The following is a 21737-nucleotide window of genomic DNA, read 5'->3' as shown; positions in this document are numbered from 1 at the left end:
GAACACATCCCTTACTTTGAAAGGCATGTTCGGTATTAAAACATGGCTGGTCCATCGAAACTGATGTTTGATATTAACAGTCTCAGTGCTAGAGGAAGTGACCTCTTCCAAGACACTGATATACTCATATTTTACCATTTTACTCTTTCTTCCAACACAGTGCTGGCAATATTTTTCGAGATATTTTAAGTGTCTTCTGCAAGTAGTCCAAGTCCTGGCATTCTTATTAGATTGTAAAAATATAACTTGGTATGAACAGTGAGGTCATGGTTTTCAAAGCCCCCATTAACGAGATGACCAAAAATCGTAATAACTCATCTGTTAGTATTGGTCAAGAGGTGGCTGCCAACACTATCATCAGCGTATTGAAGTTTGTTAACTAAGGTTGAGGATGTTCTGATCTTGTCTTTCAGTTTGCCACGAGGCAATAATCGGCCTTCAAAGCTATACACCGTTTCCACAACTGGAAGATATCTTCATTCAAAAAGATGCCATATAGTCCTTACAAAATACAAAGAAAAAAGTCAGAGCAATTACATATCCCTACTTGACTCCCATTGTAATCTGAAAGGGCTCTCCACGTATACTGCTACTAAGAACAGAAGTATTCCTGTTGTTGTGTAGCAGTCAAAAGTATTTTAATGTATTTTGGTAGACATCTGATTAAAAACAGGACCCTCCAAAGAACTTTTAAGTTTGCACAGAAAAAGGCTTTCCCAAAATCTATTAATGTCATGTACAGAGGATAGTTTTCATCTCGGTATTTTTCTTGTATTTATCTGGCAGTGAAGACTATATCAATTGTGCCATGGTTGGATCTCTGGGTTTCTGCTAATGAGATTATGTGATTAATCTTTAAATCACTATAACATGATTTATTATCAAACAGTATCCTCATTAAAAACATTTAAGCTCTTAAGTCTTTAGGCTTTATCAATCCTATGTTTTTAACATTTTTAAAAATTTACTTTACGTCGCGCCGACACAGATAGGTCTTATGGCGATGATGGGACAGGAAGTGGCTAGGAGTGGGAAAGAAACGGTCATGGCCTTAATTAAAGTACAGCCCCAACATTTGCCTGGTGTGAAAATGGGAAACCACGGAAAACCCTCTTCGGAGCTGCCGACAGTGGCGTTTGAACCCTTTATCTCCCGAATACTGGACACTGGCTGTTTTTTTAACATTCGCTATCGATGAAATAAATTATGGTTTCCTTCTAGGAGCCTTATTTTTTTATATAGGCCAAAGGCGGGCATTTATACAAGTGGAGGCACATGCTTCCCCTAGTTCACCATCACTGCATTGTCCTACATAGGAGGCTTGCAGTGGTGTCTCAACGGCGCACTAGTGCCAGCATCTTGGAAAGGTGCAGCATTCCAACTGACGAGTTCACAGCTACACTGGGGCAAAACGCTGGTAATTTCACGATCATGATTGATAAAGAGTAAAGACTTAAGAGCTTGAATGTTTTTAACATTTGCAATCGATAAAATTAAATTATGGTTTCCTTCTACAAGCCTTATTTTTTAGTATCTTCCTTATTCAATATATTATGGTATAATGAGAATTTAAGGAACTTAAATTTCATATTTGTCACATTTATACATGTTTTGATCCTAATTGGATGATCTTCAGTAGATGGCTAAAAATTAACATATATGTATTACAGTTAAAAACATTTAAAATTGAAGCAATAATGATGTTATGAATGTTACAATGTTCTTATTAAGAAAAAACTCGTGCTCTTAAACAGTTGTGTTAAAATCTTCCGAGTTCACTGTTATCCAATTGTCATAATATCCTCTTGATGTTTCATTATTAAAAGTCTGCTAATTGGACTAGGCGGTATATGATAATTGATGTTTCGTGATTTGGTTTGCTGCCAATAAGGATTATCATAATTGCACATGTCTCAGTGGTATAATTGTCTGTAATTAGAAAGTTAAAGTTAACTGAATGCCAAAGTAGTCTAGATGTCTCTATCCTGTTCTGCAGTGGCTCTTCTATTACTACACTATATCTCTAACTTCGATATTTCTCATCTTATCCATTCATTTCTCTCCTACTCTGCTTCTCAGAAATTTCATTTTACTTGCCTGTATCCTATTCACAACTCTCTGTCTCATTACCCAAGTTTCTGTTGCATACATCAGAACAGGTACGTAGTATGTCCTGTATATCACTCATTTGCTTCTCTGAAGGACATCCTTGCTCCAAACCAGGTTTCTGACACTTTTCAGGAGCACTCATGTTCGTCTTCCACGCTCTATTATTTCCTTATCATTTCTTCTACTTTCCTCCATGATACTTCCCAGGTACTTGAAACTCTCTACCTTCCTAAGCTGTTCCCCTCCAAGCATTATCCCTCTTGTAGGTCTCTCCTCCTTTCTAGTTGTGATCATGATCTTGCCTTTTTTGACATTAAATTTCATTTCATACTGTTCCACCTCATCTTCCCATACTTCTAACTGTTCTTGGATATACTCTTCCTTTTCACCCCAGATTAACAAATCATCTGCAAATATAATCACTTCCATTTTTCCTTTCCCAATTTCCCTTACCACTTTTGTTATTAACTTGTTCATTACTACAATGAAGAGCAAAGGTGACAGAGCACTTCCTTGTCTTAATCCACTTTTTTGCTCAAACAGTCTGTTCTCTCTCCTCTGTCATGACCACGTGTCACGACGCGCCCCCTTTCATGTCTCAGTGCCAACGAATGGACTCGAGCAAGTCTCAAATCCACGACCTACGAGACTAAGTGTATTGAGTATTGATCTAGAGTTTTTATGATCATGCAACAGTGGCAAGAACTTATAGTGTTTCAAATGTTGAGTGATAATTTTATTAAGTGGAAGAGAGTTATAAGGATTCAAAGCATAAGACTTCATACAAGTTCTACTTGAAGCAAGCTGGTGCAACATAAAGCGAGTGCATGTGTAATGTTGTTAAATAGTCAGCTATATGATGTCAGTATAAAACAGAAAACACAAAAGAAAGTTCTGTAAGTGTTTCTAGAAGTGAATAGAAGCAGGTATCGCGTAGATTGTTAATGCAGTAAGAAGCGAGTTGTTTGAGTAAATTTGATAACACTCCACCATCAGTTAGTGGGAGGGACACATGAACCAATCAGACTTAAAACTACAGACTTCTGCAGAAGTAGAGGGGAAAAGCTTCAAGAAACGTCGAACGTAAGATATAGGGGATGATACTTTGACATCATCCTTTGACTGAGCAAGCAACGTGTGTGTGGCTGTGTGTCACAAAAGGAGAGAATATAGTTAGCAGCCGTGTAGGCAGGTTGTAAGACTAGGCCATAGCAGTGCAGAATCTGTAGGTTATATGTGTGGCAGTAAGCCGCGTAATGAGTAGTGTGTGGTCGCGAGTTATCAAGAGAAACAGTCCAGAAGTTGTAAAGGGTTACGCGAGGCAGTGAGGGAATCACTGTGTACAACATAGTTAGCAGGCTGCTAGTACAAAGACTTAGAGCTGCAACAACTAAGTTATTGTTGTATCTGTGAGCCTAAAGACTGGGAACGAACATCGAACTGTTTGTCAGGAAGGCCGAGTGTCATAGTGAGTCTATCCTATCAGTAAACATAACCTTGTAGTCAGAACTGTTGGGAGACGGACTATTCTGATCGAGGACGGAGTTAGAGGGTGTTGTATTCGAGTCCCGGAGTTGCACATCCACTTGAACTAAACATCGCATCACTCAATGCAACTACGGTATCATGGGCGGAAATCAGAAGTCAAGAAAGAAGATACGCAGATGAAAGAAGAAATCTTCAATCAAAAGCTAAGTAATTACCAAGTTTTGTAGGGTTCAATCTTATTGTATTACAGAGTATAAATGAAGTCCCCAGCCTGCCGTATCCTTAGGATTATGACACCTCCTACTTTCACACAATTGTCACTCCCATAATTCATCTCCCTCACTCTTTCTATTGTCTGCTCCTCGACACCTTTTATCTGCAAGGCTTCCCATACCCTGTTTCTGCACACACTATCATAAGCTTTCTCATTGTCCAAGAAGACCATCAGTAGATTTTTACCCCACTCATAATGATGCTCTTGCAGTAGTTTTACTGTGAATATAAGGTCTTCTGCGGACCTTTCTGATTTGAAGCCATAATGTTCTTCTCTTGGCTTCTCTTCCAAACTCTTTGTGATTCTATTCTCCCGAATCTTCTTAAACACCTTAGCACAGTGACATATCAATGTGACTCCCATATAGTTTTAAAAATCTTTCCTATTCCCCTTCTTGAAGATGGGTATGATTATCCCCTTCTTCCAGTCTTCAGGGGTCTTCCTCTCTACTTTCCACACACAATAAAGCCACAGTTACCCTACCTCATCTGCTGCATTCACCATCTCAATACTCACTTAATCTAAACCTGGGGATTTCCCTCCTTCCATCTTGTCCAGTGCTACCTCCATTTCTCCCCAAGGTAAGTCTTCTTCTATTTCCAGGTTTCTTCCTTCCTCCATGCTTACACTTTCCTCTTCAATGCATCCTTCTGGGTTTAGTAAATCTTCAAAATACTCCTTCCACAGTCCTTTGAGTTTCTCTTTTTCCTGCACTTCATTTCCATTTTTATTCATCATTATAACATCCTCCCTCATGCCTTTCCTCTTACTGTTGACCATTCCATACAGAACTTTTTTATTTCCTTTCCAATCTCCTTCCAACATGTTTGTCCACTTTTCCATCCATTTCTTCTTTTTCTCTGCTACAACCACTTTAGCTTCCTCTTTTTTGGTCTTATATTCTTGTATTATCTCCACTGTCCTCTGTTGAAACCGCACTCTAAAAGCTTTACTCTTCTCCCCAACTGCCACTTTGACTCTGTCATTCCACCATGGGGTCTCCTTGCATTTTTTCCTGATAGCAGTTCTCCCAAAACTTCCTCTGCAGCTTTTACTAAAGTCCTCTTGAACTTTCCTCATTTCTCCTCTCCTGCTTTTGTATCATCTGTTGGAGAGTTCAATCTTATTTTTTCCTGGCATTCTTCCTTGGTTCCCTTCTTCAGTTTCCATATTTTGAATTGTCTTTCATGATGCTCTGTCCTCTATATTTCCTTCATTGTCACCAGTTTCATTACCAGTAGTTTGTGGTCAATATCTAGGGCCTCTGATGGTATTACCCTTACATCTGTAACACTCTTTATTTCATAGTCATAGAGCATGTAATCCACAATGGATTTCCTAGACTAGTCACTGCTGTACCAGGTTTTCTTATGGTTCTCTCTCTTCTTGAACCATGAGTTCCCAACCATCATCCCATTTCTTGTGCACAAATCCAGTAGCTTCCCCCCCACCCCCCTCTCTCCTTATTTCTATTTCCCCATCCTTCTACTCCAAGTATTCTCATATCCCTTCCTTTCCATTCCTACATGGGCATTCAAGTCTCTCATTACTATGTTGTTTTGGCCATTCAATTGTCTCTCCAATTCTTCCTCAAAGTCATCTTTATCCTGTTGTGTACAGCCTATTTGTGGAGCACATACTTTACTATTTCGCAGCTTTTTCCTTTGACTGTTACTTTGATTTTCATCAACCTGTCATTTATTCCCTTTACTTCCTCTTTCAATCCATTTCTCACTGCCATTCCTACTCCATTTCGCTTTCTTTCATCATTTCCTATCCAGAACAACAAAAAAATTTCTGCAGCTCTTTCTTATCTTTTCTCCACCATTTAGTCTCTGCCAGCCGTAATACATCCAGTTCTCTTCATTCCATCATGTCTACAACCTCTTGTACTTTTCCTGTCAACGTTTATATGTTCAGCGTACCAATTCGTAATCCTGTTCCTTGCCAGGGTCGTCATCTGTTAAATCTGTCTAGCTTATCATTCCTTGTTTCCTTGAAAGTGAGTTAATATCCATCACCGAATTGCTAGCCCTGTTGTGATTTTACCAGAGCTCCATTAGCCGCCATCTTTTTCAGGATTCCTGTAGGGCCTTGACAGCTACCATAGCAGTCTCAGGACACATGTAGTCCCCACTGTACTTTAGCCTAACAGGTTATTCCCTACTTTATGATGTTGCCCATATTCCACGACGTGGACGGGGGGTTGGACTAGTGGGAGTGTTTGCCACATAGTAACAAAATTATATAGATGATTATGTAAATATTAAATTGCATATTAAACTGCTGTACTAATATTTTTTTGTTCAATGCATCACCAAATTCTATGGGAGCACATGCCTGTTGTCATAGCACTAGGGTACAACCTGTGCTATAAAGAAGTGTGCAGCCTGCCTAAATGAGCAAATGATGTAAATAGATTTAGAGGTTGGAGGAATTAGGAGAACAATTGTTTCAGTGTATTCACCATGTGGGACAGCAGATAACAATGAAGTGGATACATTTTCTGAAACAATGAGTGACATTTAGTCAGGGACAACAGTAAGGCCAAAATAGTGCTAATGGGAGATTTCAGTTTGAGAACTGGAGATAGAACTGATGAGTGTGAGAAGGTGATATGTAAATGTGAAGAAGCAAATAGGAACAGGAAGCATTTACTAGACTTCTGTGCTAGTATCCAATTAGCAGTTGTGAATTTACTCTTTAAGCACAAATATATACACCATTATGTATGAGATCCATAACAGACTATGTCACAACTGAGCCTGAATTCAGAAAATCTAATAGGCATGTATGGGAATCCTGGGGATTTTTCAATTATAAAAACCACGATCTGCAGTGAATTGAGTATCACTAGGCCTAGGATACAAAAAGTGAAATCTGTTTATGGATGAATGAAGGTAGGGAACATATAAATAATGCACAGTAGAGTTTTCCACCTATTCATTACTAAGTTGTATTTACAATATTTACATTACCATGCAGCCCATCAACACGGCTTGGTTAATACACCAATTGCCAAATCTCCACTTAAACTGATACAGTGTATAGTCGACTCTTCTTCTAGAGAGTATCAGCTACACATTTTGTTACTCAGACATTGAACATACTTGTATATTTTTATATATGTGTTTACATTGTGTTCATTCTCATTGCCATAGCACTCGGTCCACAACTGTTATGTATCACCAGGACCTACTGAACTCCATGAGTCTACAAATTTTAACAACACAGAGCACCTTATTTGTACTTTTGTTCCAGAATTCTTAGCATGTATAATGTACTTGTATTAATTATTACTCACCTACATATTTTCATTTGCAACATTTCAACCACACTTCATATTGTAAAATTATATTTTCATAAGACTCTTACTGCTAGAAAACATGTTTTAGGATTTTGCCAAATATTGTGTATGTTTTAATATGGCTGATGATGACCCCAAGTAGGGTTGAAACTAGTCCCATGTAATGTAAATAATACAACTTAGTATTGAATAGGTGGAAAACTCTACTATGCATTATTTATATGTTATCTCAGTTCAATACGGACCAACAATATGAAGTTCATAACCCTTAAAGGTAGGGAATCTCCAAGATGAGGAAATTAGAAGTACATAGATATGATTAATTCTTTCCAAAGAATAGATACTCAGCAGGTTCAGGATACAGAAAAAGAATGCGTGGCATACAGGGATGCTGTAGGAGACACAGCAAGGGAATGCCAAGGAACAAATGTGTGTCAAGTTGTGGGGGAAAAGTAAACATCTTGGTGGAATGATGAAGTCAAGGGCTCCTTGTAAATTTGAAAAGGCATATCAATAATGATCATGGCCAGTGAAAAAAAAGCATAAATAATGCTCCCTGTATTAACGGTACTAACGATAGATTAACTAGTGTTTTAATGTATCAAACAAGTTGTAAGTATATTTTGTAGCACGATTGTTGTATTTAATTGAAAAAAAAAGTATTATATATCACTATTCTATTTGATTACGGACAGCGCAAATATCACAAGTGTTGCCACTTGGGGTTATAATAGTGCATGTCTGAGAGTGATCGCCGTTCATGCTAGTAATAAAACTCCCATGGCATATCATAAACTAACTTGACCGAGAGCAATGGCCGTTATTATTAACACAGATATCCTGCACGGTACTCTCAAAAATGCTGGATATTATGAAATAATGTTAGGTTTTGGTCCACCCAATCAATACACATCACTTTACAAGTGAACTACTTAATTAAAAAACATATTAAATTATTTAGGGACATTTCATCTCTATTTGAGACTTCATCAGCCATAAAATCATGTGGTAGATTACAAAACTCAAAATCAGAAATGGAAAAAAATGGAAGGACCCAAATGCCTTTTTTATCGACTATTTGAGAAATGCAAAAGCATTCACAATCAGAACAGGACTAAGACAAGGTGATGTACTATCACCACTTTTGTTTAATTGTACTCTGGAATACTTGATGAGAGAATGGTATAAAGACAATAACAAAAATATAAAAATTGGATACACTAAAGATGAAATTAACCTAAATTGTTTAGGATTTGCAGATGATCTGGCACTACTAGCTACTAACCTTAATGAAGCTCGGAATCAAATCACAAGTCTGCAAACTATTGCTGGAAAAATAAGATTAACAATTTCATTTGAAAAAACTAAAATAATGACAATAGATCCCCTTTTAATAAAGCAGTGTTCTGATATGTGGGAAATAAATAGAAATTGTAAAACAGTTTAAATACCTTGGAGAAACTATAACATACAATTTAAATGAAAACATTTCTTGGAGAGAGAACGAATAAATTATCCAGAGCCCAAAAAGTAACCAGAAATACATACAACAAGAAATGTTTGTCAATAAATACAAAATTGAAACATTATAAGACTGTAGTCCAACCTAAAATAACTTATGGAAGTGAAACATTATTTAAACTAAAGCAAAAGAATAACACAGACAAAATTTTAAAAATAGAAAGAAGAATAGTAAGAACATGCATTAATAAGAAGTACCAAAAAGAAGGAGAATGGCGCATCATTCCAAATTCAGCAGTATATCAGGAAATAGAACCTATAACGGATTTCATAAGAAAGAAGAGAATATCATTCTTTGGTCATCTGTTGAGAACACCTCAAGACAAGTTAATACGCAGAATTTTGGAAAAGCTTTGGAAACAAAAGCAACAACCCGTCTGGATAAAAGAAATAAAAGACGACATGAAAGAATTAGACATAACACTGGAGGATTTAAAGAATAAATCAAACAAAGTAAATAAATTGAAGAATAGTAAAGTTAGATTCCTACCAAAATGTGATAAAGGAGAAACAACTAAAAGGGTATTTTCAGAAGAAGAACGACAACGAAGATCAGATAGAATGAAGAAATACTGGAAGATCAGAAAAGAAAAAAAAACATAAAATATCATCGAAGACCGGACAGAAATTGACTTACAGTGGTCCAATGCAGCCATAAAAGCACAATATGTGTATATATACATTATTTACATAAAATGATCTCACTTCTTGCAAAAAATTATTTTGTTGTCTTCAATGTTAAGAAATGAAATATAACTTGAAATATGAGAAGCCTGCCATAACGTCTTGTACGGAATCAATGTTCATTGTTGCTGTCCGTATTTAAAACGGAAGTTCTTTTTGAACTGTTGAGAAAACACTGGAGAACAAATATACACATATTTAAAGAGGTAGTTTAACACTTCTTGCAAACAATCTTTCTGTAAATTAAATATGAACGACCTTACTTGAAAAATGTTGCAAGCATTGTTGGAATCTGGTAGTTTCAGTGTGTTGACTGGGGAGATTGAAATTCTGGCCTCGGAAAAGGATTGGTACAAAATCCATATCAGAACATTTAAAAGCATTAACTTTTATAATTTTCTTTCAAATTGAGCTATTCTGGTAGAAGAAATCTGAAGCCTAATGAGACCGCCTGTCATATGGCAAAGACCAGCGCTGCATGACCACCATATTGTGGCTTAAATTTTAAGAATATTCCTTTTTGAAAAAGGCAAGGTCTGGAAAGAAAGAGTGTTTAAAATGGGTTTAAAACCCTCGGATATCTAAGAAAAGAGATTCCGTCACGAATGTATGAAGTAAAAGCTTTTTTTTTTTTTTGCTAGGGGCTTTACGTCGCACCGACACAGATAGGTCTTATGGCGACGATGGGACAGGAAAGGCCTAGGAGTTGGAAGGAAGCGGCCGTGGCCTTAATTAAGGTACAGCCCCAGCATTTGCCTGGTGTGAAAATGGGAAACCACGGAAAACCATTTTCAGGGCTGCCGATAGTGGGATTCGAACCTACTATCTCCCGGATGCAAGCTCACAGCCGCGCGCCTCTACACGCACGGCCAACTCGCCCGGTGAAGTAAAAGCTTACCATAAATGAAACTCCCTATAGCTGGTTTAGACTGAGCCTCGCTCTGACTTGCTTCTCGCCATGCTACTGCGTGTATTGTTGTTGTTGTTGTGTTTTCTTTTGCCCAGCGGAACTTGGCTAGTGGCAGTAGGAGGGGGAACAGTGCTATTAATGGGGGAAGTGGAAATAGCTTGGCCTGTAGTAGGAGCGGGAGGGTGGGAATATTGAATTAGAGGAGGTGACTTCAAATTATTAATTTTTCATGATGATAGAAGCTATGGTATTTGTTCGTATAAAGGATTTTTGTTCTTTTGTACGTCATTTAAATTTTTGTTAGCATTAATACTCTGATCCAAGCCTATATAAATATTTCCGTAATTGCTCATCAGGTTCCCTTTGCTAACTTTTTCTTAAATGGTCAAGTCATTATTTATGTCAGTAAATTGGTGACCAGTATCCCCTATATGGACACCCATTGCAGAATACTTTTTGTGTCTGTTGGCATTGTCGTGTTCAAGATATCTGGTTTGAAAACTCCTACCTGTTTGCTCCTCGTACGTGATGAAGCATTAATCACACTCAAGTTTATAGATTCCTGAATCTAAGAAATCCTCTTTATAGTGATTAACACTATTATGGTTATAAAATATATGACCATTATTGTTTTTAGTCAAAAATGAGACTTGACAGTCGTGTTTCTTAAATCATTTTGTAATTTGAAAAATCCCTCGGTTAGTAAAAGTGAAATTTGCGTATTTTGAACTCTTGGAATTCTCTGGTGGTAATCTTATGTTGTTCTTTCTTTTTTACTTATAGTTTTATTAATGGTATTAACACTGAACCCATTCATAATTGCTATCTTCTGTATGTATCATAATTCTTTTTCTTTCTGTATGAGATAAAGGTAAACTGAAGGCTCGATAAACCACACTGAAATAGGCAGCACTCTTACGACTCCCAGGATGTAAAGAATCATGTTTAATGGTCACAGGAGTACACATATCCTTTCTGTCTACTTTATAAGAGAACTTGCCAGGTTCCCTCTTGTCGGATACATCCAAGAAATTCAAAGCATTGTCCTTCTCATTTTCAAGTGTGAATTTTATTCTTTCATCTAATGAAGGATGAAGTTCGTAAACTGTACTAATGCCGGATACAGCGGTACAAAGCGACCCAACAGAATTCTGTGGAAGCTGTAAGAAGAACTTCACAGATAGTAGCTCAATTGAATGTCATGGTTGTGGAACACAAGAACATAAGAAGTGCGCTGACCTTACCCAAGGAGAATTCGACATGCTTCATAGAGCAAATTGTAGACTCTCTTAGCTCTGCGAAAACATATTTTTATACAAGAATCAAAAGAAAGCAAAGAAACAGAAGAATACCAAATGCAAACAAGCAGCCGTGATACAGAGGTTCACCCCCATGCATCTTGGAACCAGAGGAGGTGAAAAATGAAGAAATCAAACAAAGTCACTACAACTAAAGAACAGATGAAACCCCCTGGACAACAATAATAGGCCATAAATCTAAGCTCAGCGGAACTACTTCAGATGTACAAAATCCACATCTTTCGCAATGATTAAGAAGGACCCCAATCATCTACAAAGGCATGGCATCAATAGGCTACTTGAAAGCAGCAGAGAGAAACGTGTGATTTTATGTTGGAAGACTTGGTCAAGAAACCATTGTGGAAAATATTATTCAACACCTTTGAGAAAATAATATCGATAAGGTTACCGAATGTGAAATGATAAATACAAGACTTACCAGTAAAGCCTTTAAAGTTGGTGTACCACTCAGGTGTAAGAAAAAGGCATTCAGTCCTGAAATCTGGCCAGAAAATGTAATTTTTTTGGCCCTTTCGGTTTTGTCAATACTAAGTTGAAACGCCTTCTTTGGAATGTAGAAAGACTAAGATCACTTATGAAAGCACAAGAGATATCATTAATTAACCAAGACATTTTAATAAGCACAGAAATGTTTCTTCTGGGACCAATAAACATTAATGGTTATTACTCCGTTCATGCATTAGCAGAGGCAAGAAAGGAGCAGAGACCATCTGGAGGAGTGTGTGTCTTCTACAAACCATCCCTAGGAGATCTAATTAGTAAAATAGAAAAAAATCTGTGATCATCACCTTTAAGCAATTAGCAGTCATCGGCATGTACATAAAACCTACTGCTACAACCGAAATCGTTACAGAAACCATCTTACAGGCACTACAAGGAACTGGCACAACCATTCCTGTAATAATAGGTGGTGACTTTAACTGTCATAAAGAGAAGCCTGACAGGAAAGCAAAGGCCTTTTTCGAACTGTTGGTGAAGAAGGATTCTTTCCGACTGGCAAATCCATTCTGGGTGGTTACTGACATGGGCTATCGAGCGTAGTCGCACACGTAGGAGGTCCATATCTGAGCAGCACGCACTTCAAAAATTTGGAATAGGTCTACAAATAACCTTCAAAAAACAATAAAAAATAAAGAGGGGACCATGGCCACATGATCCTTTTAGTCGCCTTCTACGACAGGCAGGGATTACCAGTGAATGTATTCAGCCCCTCCCATCCACAGGAGGTCCAACATATTGTACCAAACCGCAAGCCATGGCCACGCCTAGGTTGCTCCTTTTAGTCACCTCTTATGACAGGCCGGGGATACCGCGGGTGTATTCTACATGCGCATCCCCCACCCGCAGGGGGGTGGTGGTAGTAGCAGCAACAGCAGCAGCAGCAGCATAGTAGTAGAAGAAGTTCGTAGTAAAAATGGTGGTGGCAACAAGCATAAAAAATCTTCTGTTCCAAACTTGTGTCCCCTATTACATGAACACCACCTGTCTCCAAGGTCTGCCTCCAGTTCAATCTGGCAACCCTATCCAGGCTTTACCAAAACTCTAAGTAATCTTTCAGTAGATATAGGATGCTTTCTCATCAGTATTTGAAATCTTTAATTGAGTCATTGTTTTGTATAATTTAAAAAATATATCTGTTCTGCTACTATCAGGTTTTTGCATTATATTGTTATTTGCTGTCGGCTGAAGTTCCTCCACAGCTAGACTGGAGTCAAGGTCTTTTGTGAATCCATCCCAGTTGCCTTATTGAAAGTTCCTTCTGGGTAAGCGCATTGAGTTTACAAGAGGAATTTTCAAACCCGATTTCCACCATAACAGGTCGGTGTTGACTGTTTGGGAAGTTAGACAGAACAGTGCGAGTGGTGTTAAGTAACTATGACGAATTTGTTAAACTAGTTATCAAAGCTGCTAGGTCCAACATTCCTAGGGGTTACAGAAAGGAATACGTACCTGGATGGAATGAAGATAGTGAGGCTTTATACCAAGAATACCAAAGTTCTGGAAATCAAACAGTGGGCTCACAGCTACTCCACTCTTTAAATAAAGAACAGATGAGAGAAATGGGAAGTTACGCTAAAAGAAATGAACTTCGCAAAGTCAAGCAGGAAAGCTTGGAGAATCTTGAATAGGCTAACTGACAAGCAACACCCCAAAAAGCCGCATCCTAAACCGAGTCCTGACGTTATTGCCAACAGGATCGTAGACCACACAAGGACAAAGAGGGACAAGAATCATACCAGAATAGTAAAAAGTAACCTTTCTAAACTCAAGCACAGTGCCCCAAGAAACAAGCCACAGACCCTTTTCCACAGTGGAAGTTGAAAATGCAATTAAACAACTGAAAATCAGCAAGGCTGCTTGTCCCGACAATATTTATAATGAATTTATTAAGAACATGGGCCCGCATTGTATATACTGGCTCACTTCTCTCTTCACTTACATGTTCCAAGAGAACAGATTGCCCAGACAATTTAAACTGTCAAAAGTTATATCCATTCTCAAACCTAGCAAACCTGAGAGACAGCCCAGAAAGTTTTCGACCAATAGCACTGCTTAGTTGCATATTCAAGCTTCTTGAACGAATCCTCCTAACCAGAAGAGCTCCATTCATTGAAGCTGTTACTCCTCCTGAACAAGCTGGATTCAGACATGGACGCAGCTGCACTGATCAAGTTCTTGCCCTAACTACACATATCGAAGCTGGTTTTCAAGGACAACTAAAACCAACAGCTGTTTTCGTCGACTTGAAAGGTGCATATGACACTGGCGACAGGGACTGATCTACAAACTACTGCAAGTAGTACCAATTAAATTGAAATAACAAATAACGTAGTCCAAGTTTGAGTTTCTCCCTATTATAAACAATTATCTTGGTTACGACTAGACGACAGGCATAAACTACATTCAAATACTCTTATGTACCAGGTACTTTCGGAAGACATCCCTGCTTATCTCTCCAGCAATTTTCGTCACCTTGGCTCTTTACATCTCCATGATACTCACTCCGTGTCGCTCCTAGAAAAACCTGTCCACCGAACAACCACATACCATCGATCATTTACTATCACCGCTTCGGGATGGTGGAATGCTCTTCCCGAAGACATCAAGGATGCTGAATCAAAAAAAATATTTAAAACCTCTTACCAGCAGTTCCTTGTTAAGTGCTTCCAGCAAGGTACCTGAATGAGTGGAACGAGTGATTGTGTGTGAAAATGATATGAGATTATTGTACATTAAAATAAGATATAAGGTTAATATGATAATTTAAATTAAATTAAAAACATCCATACTGTATTTACGAAGTAGAAGTAGCCTAAACATAGCTAGTAGTAACTGAATTTAACTTAGATGTAGTATTGCAAGGATACAATTAGCTGAATTTCATTTAAAATTTTTATTAAGCTTACTAGTATTTTTACGTTTGTATTTCTTTCATTGTGTATTGAAATGAGTATTTTTTCAAATCTGTATTCTGTAGGCAGTTCCTTTTTCTTTCTGTCATCTTTGCGTGTATATATTCATATTTTTGTCTTAGAAATTAGTGTTATTTGTAGTTCTAAGTATTTTAAGTTAATCAGTGTCATTGTATTAACAAATAATAATATGTGTGTGGTTAAGTATAAGACAGGGCCAAGAGCCCTAACTTCGCCACCGAAAATAAAGGCTTTTATCTATCTATCTATCTATCTATCAACCTATTCAATACAAGTAAATAAGAAATGTAGTGTTATATTCTTATTTAATATAAGCGGAAGTGGTACCGGTTTCGACCCCAATCTGGGTCATCATCAGCTGAATAAAAATACAAAAACAATGCATGGGAAACAAAAAATTAAAGGATGAGTCTTTCACAAAAACAGTTGAAGAAGCAATATAAGATAATGGGGATTAGCACTGCACGATTTTAAATTGTAAAATCTAGAAGAAGTAGAAGGTCAGTCACTTATATGAAGTAAGGCGCAATCTTCTGAAGAGTAGCACAACACACGCAAAGTTCGGCACTGTGTCTCAAAATGTTTACGAGAAGAGGTGAACAGTTCAGTGAGCCAGCCTGCATATACTATCAGGCGCAAAATCACAACACAATTTAATAAATATGAAGTCCCAAAATTGTGTAGAAGTCGAAGACAAGTCGCTTGATTGAAGCAAAATGCTAGCTCTTGAAGATCAGCGCAACATACTCACGGTGCTTTCAAATGCCTACGAAACTCTGTGAATAGCTTAATAATCCAGCCTGTAATTGTTTCGGTTGCGAAAATGTATATAATACAATTTAATACAATTTAATATAATTTAATATAATTGAAGTATGTAACCTGGATCTTGTAGATTCTTTAGAACAGTTGACGTTTAAATTATCTTAAATTGTATTATATACATTTTACAAGACTTAGAAGAATTAAAGTATCATTAGCGTGTGGTAATAGAAGTTGCGTATGAGTTAAGACGTGAACAGTTAAGGTGTTTAACTATTTACAGGAACAATGTGATCCGAACTTATATTTCCTTGCTAGTATGATATTACACTACCAAGTACTTAAACATAATTTGATGTTTGAATTACAAGAGATGATAGGATTTGAATGACAGTGTTTAAACTTTACAAAGCGATTTAACATTGAATGCTAAAAGTGATAAAACTGTGCTAATAGCGAAACGTAATTCAGTATTTCAACTGTACAGGTGATTGAATTTTGTGATAGTAAAACATCAAAATGCACGATTACTCTACCAAAGTGTTAGAACATTTCGTCAAACTATACATTTATGTTGCAAGCTACTGACACAAATAGTTAAATTTAACAGTGCTATTGAACTTAGGATTTATTTTCTAAGTGACCAGATTTTTAGAACTGTGGTTGAATAAACTGGTGCAGTTAACATTTCTTAATTATCCAGATAGGACTTGTGTTGAACCTAGGACGGTTCTAGAAAGGACAGAGTTTTCTTTTTCACCATTATTCAATTGTGAACAGGACTAAATTCACAGAAAAAATTCATAAGTTTCATTTTTATTTCAAGACTTAATTTGAGCTTGAACTGTGTAAAGTTTGGAAGTGGAATATTTTATTTTCTACGTCATTATTCAGCCGAAGTTCTCATATTTAACTTTGATAAAGTGACTTAGTTATTTTCCGTGGCTGATACATCACAGATTTAATTACGAGTTCAATTTAATTTATTACGTAACTCAATCTAGTAGTAATGACTGTGTACGTCAAGTTCAGTGATATTACATCGCAATTATTCAGTGCAAACAAACTGTGAGGACAGTTATCGCCACTTGTGATTTGTTTAAAATCGCCATTAACAATAACTTTGTTTGTGCAGATCAAACACTTTACGAGTCCATTTCGAATCCTAGTGCAGTGTTACATCCAATACTACGAGTGCTCCTTGATCATCTAGATCTTATAGATATTCTAGACCTTGTAGAAATTCGAGATATTCGAGACATTCTCGGAAGATGGTGCCACTATGAACGAACATTGTGATCCCGCAGTGTACCAGGACCAGCTCAATCCCAGGAGAAATACTCATTGTAACAGCTGTTCTGAAGTGATGTTGAACTCTGATTTTATTTTATGAATAAACTTTTGAGCAAAATTAAAAACATTCTATTATACTTATTTTACGTCCCTCTCCTCTGTAACAAATCAGATAGAGACCGGATGCCCGTGTCGAGTCTCATGTTCAGCTAACTGATATAATCAACTTTTACCGTTACAATATATATTGTATAAAATCACCATACGATTAAATAAAATAAATTATACTGTTACGAATAAAATTCCACCTGTTTTATTACTCTTAATTTATTTCAGGATGACCCACTAAATGAAAAAAACACACGCACGCACAAACGCACGCACGCACACACGCACGCACACACACAAAATTCTAATTGACCATTAATGGCCACACATACTAATTGCTGTCTATTTACAAGTCCTTCTTCCTTACGGCACAGCAGGTGGGTTGACCCGTTGCTATACGCGCGGACAGCTACTCCTTACTTTCACTTCCCCAAGTTCAGCCACCTCGTAGAGCAGCTGTGCGTAGACCGCTGTATTTGAACACACAGCTATGGGCTACAAACACACGATGACTATTGCTTGGTTCGACTCCAGAGACAGTCAAGTGATTCACACAGTCACATGCATTGAACAACTAAACAGCAACAGCTCAACAGTATTCAGCAGCAGGATGATACAACAGCGAATAATAACACAGGCTCATTTACCCTCACACTCGCGATAACGGCTTCACTCGCTGACTCAAGGTGATCCTCAGTCCACAGAAATACACAAGTACACAGTACTCTCAGGTAGTACAGTATTCCATTCCGCACATCTTCAGTCCAGCCACTCACTGGATTCTCTGGCATCACAACCACAGCCCCTCGTTTAGACCTCGTTGGAACACTAGCGACAGCCAACACCTCTGTCGCCCACAGCCCAGCCATCAAACACCGGTCTCAAACAGACTCCACCACGGAGTCCAACAATGACTCCACCACAGAGCCTAACACTGATTCCACCACAGAGCCCAACACTGACTGACTGACTGACTGTGGCTAGCCTCCTTTTTTATAGCTCAGATGATGGGAACCAGAAAATTTGCGAGGTGGCTAGAGGCAGAACATTTCTGTTGAATCTTCAAGGAAACTCACAGGTAAACCAGCCAACGAGAACAATATATGGAAAGGCTGGCCCCACCCCACAAGCCGACTGGACGATGCCCGGTCGTCTGACTCGCTAGCCCCTTCCTGGAAGTACCGAAAAAGGCTAACACGCAGCTGGCATGTAACAATATATAATTCTTAGTTGGTATTTCAACATATTTCTGATTCATCATCATCATTTCCCTTTATCCAGCTGTAGCCGGGTAGGGGCAAATATGGTTCCTCTCCACTTTCTTCGGTCTTTCCACCACTCCTCCTCCAACACTGTGTCCCAGTCCAGGTTTCTTTCTATAATGCTGCGTTGGATGGTATCCTTCCATCTCAATCGTGGTCGTCCACGGCCTCTCCTTCCTTGGATTTGCATTTCCATCACCTTTTTTGGCATTCTTTCGTCGCTCATTCGCTTTATGTGCCCAAACCATCTTAGTCGGCTCTTCTCTATTCTATCATTCATTTTTTCCACTCCAATTTCTTCCCGGATTTTCTCATTCCTTATTTTGTCTCGTCTACTCTTCTGTATCATACTCCTCAAGAATTTCATTTCGGCTGCCTGTATTCGACTCTCATCCTTCTTTGTCATTGTCCAAGTTTCTGCTCCGTAAGTTGTTATGGGTACGTAATACATCTTGTACATAGTATCCTTTGCTTCCATTGGCACATCCTTGTCCCATAACATATTTCTTACACTATGATAGAAACAACTTCCAGCTTGAATCCTTTTACTAATCTCAGCATCCATTCGAGCATTCTCCATTAATTCACTCCCCAGGTATTTAAAAGTTTCCACTACTTCCAGGGGCTTGTCTGCAAGTCTAATCTGACCTTTCCCTTCTTTCTCCCCCCTCGTCATAACAAGAGTTTTACTCTTTTCTACACTTATTTTCAATCCACATTCTTCAATCCTCCCATTCACCACATTCAACTGTTCTTGAACCTTCCTGTCGTCTTCTCCCCAAATCACAATATCATCTGCAAATAACATCGTGTTCATTTCTCTTCCTCCATATGCTGCTTTTGCTGTTCTCATGATGTCATCCATTACTATTGTAAACAGGATTGGTGATAGAACACTTCCCTGTCTCAGCCCACTAGTTATTTTGAACCAACTTGTCCTGCCAACTTGTGTTTGCACGCAACTACAACATTCCTTATACAATGCCATGATCATTTTTATTAATCCCTGTCCAATTCCTTTTTGCACCAGACTGTCCCAAACTTTCGTCCTAGGGACACTGTCATATGCCTTTTCAATATCAATGAATGTCATCACCATATCATTCCCGTACTCCCAATGCTTTTCCATTAGTTGTCTCATAATGAAAATGGGCTCTATTGTTGATCTTCCACTTCTGAAACCAAACTGATTTTCCTGTATCTGCTTCTCAACCCTCAACCTTATTCTACTTTCCAGTATTCTTTCCATTATCTTAGGAACATGAGATATTAGAGTAATTCCCCTGTAGTTCTTCAAAACTTTCTTATCACCTTTCTGGAAAATTGGGATGATTATTCCTTTTTGCCAATCCTCAGGGACCTCCTTATTCTCCCAGACATTCCTGAGAACCCGATATGTCCACTGCAGGCCTACAGCTCCAGCTGCCTTTATCATCTCCACTGAAATTTCATCTATTCCAGCAGTTTTTCCATTCTTCATCTTTCTTACTGCCATTTCAATTTCATTCATTGTAATTTCTTTATCCATTTCTTCGTCAACTAATTGTCTTTCCTGGTCGTCCATTGAATGACTGTCATCCGTTCTTATGTTCAGCAGCTTCTGAAAATACTCTCTCCATCTATTTCTTATTTCTTCTGGCTTTGTTAAAATTATGCCACCTTCATCCTTCACAAATCTGGTGTTTACTTGATCTCTCTTTTTGTTTCTTAAGATACCATACAGTAATTTCTTGCTGCCCTGCATATCATCTCTCAATTTCTGTGTGAATAAGGCCCAGCTTTTCCTCTTTTCTTCCTCCACTACTTTCTTGGCCAAATTCTTTGCCTCCACATATTTTCTTCTACTTTCTTCAGTCTTAGATGTTTTCCATGCCATTTTCTTTTCCTTCACTTTAATCTTTACCCTATCATTCCACCAGTGTGTTTCTTTGTCTTTCACATTTCCTGATGTTCTACCACACACCTTTTCTGCACATCCAACTAGTGCTTCCTTAAATCTTTTCCATTCCTCTTCAACATTCCCCACCTCTGTCCTGGGTACCAAGGGTATTATTTCCCTTTGAAATTCTTCTTGTACGCTTTTCTCCTTCAACTTCCATACTTTAATTCTTCTCTCTCTTCTTAATTGAGGTTTTTCAATCTTTCCAACTTTCAAATTTCCTATCACAACTCTATGATCTCCACCAAAGGCTTCTTCAGGCATGGCTGTTACATCTACAAGGTTCTTCCGGTGTTCTTTCTCTACGATTATATAATCAATCATGGTCTTTGTTCGTCTGTCTCCCCAGCCATACCTTGTAATCTTCTGACTGTTCTTCTTCCTAAACCAGGTGTTTCCAACAATCATTTGATTCCTCATGCAAAAATCCACCAACAACTCGCCTTCTGGATTTACATTTCCATATCCAAAGGGCCCTATAACATCTTCCTTTCCTTGTCTTTCCATTCCAACTTGTGCATTTAGATCTCCCATCAATAGTACTTCCTTATCTTCTATCTGTCTCTCCACTTCCTCTAAGAAGTCCTCTAGATGTTCATCTATGCAACCTGTTTGTGGGGCATACACCTGAAATAGATCTTTCACGCCATTTTCAAACTGGAGTCTCATCATCATCATCATCATCCTATCGCTGACGTACTTTGTATATTCCAGATATTCTTGGATTTCTCTTCTAAGTATGATGGCCACTCCATTTTTTGCTTCAGGTCCTCCGCTGTAATACAGCCTGTATCCTTCTCTCAGAGGGATCTCCCCTGTACCTCTCTTCTTGGTCTCGCACAGTCCAAGTATGGCTATATCTTTTTCTATCATGAAGTCAACCAGTTCTTCTGTCTTTCCCGTCAGTGTCAGTACATTAACTGTCGCAATTTTGATGTAGTTTGGTGCTGGTTGCCCATTTTTCACAGTTCCCCCAGCACCTGAAGAGCTGCGCGTCGCTTTTAGCAGGGGACGCCCTAACCTTTTCCGAGGCACCATATCTGCTTTGTCCATATAGGCTATTGTTACGATGGGCTCGCCACACCCAAAGGCATTTTATACCTACTGCCAGGTTCAAAATTAGGCCGCCCCTAACATGGAGACAGACGCCTTTCGTAGCCGCTCCTCTGGAGTACAGACGCTACGGGTATGCCCCTTCCGCCATCTCCGCCGTACCGAAGTCCACCTTCTCCGCCGTAGATGCCGTTGAGGTCTTCACTCGTAACCCTGAGCTGGGACCCATACCAGATGTTACACACCGGGTCAGTGTGCTCTGGGACTCACATAT

General features: G+C 38.4%; 1 protein-coding gene across 1 annotated transcript in view; it reads right to left on the bottom strand.

Moving 5' to 3' along the window:
- The window catches only part of Als2 (Amyotrophic lateral sclerosis 2), a 226968-nt gene that overhangs the window by 39230 nt on the left and 166001 nt on the right, over nt 1–21737 (bottom strand). The gene's annotated exons all lie outside the window — the stretch shown is intronic.

The sequence above is a fragment of the Anabrus simplex genome, chromosome 7 (genome assembly GCF_040414725.1).
Source record: "Anabrus simplex isolate iqAnaSimp1 chromosome 7, ASM4041472v1, whole genome shotgun sequence".
NCBI lineage: Eukaryota > Metazoa > Arthropoda > Insecta > Orthoptera > Tettigoniidae > Anabrus > Anabrus simplex.
This window is presented reverse-complemented; position numbering and strand designations above follow the sequence as displayed.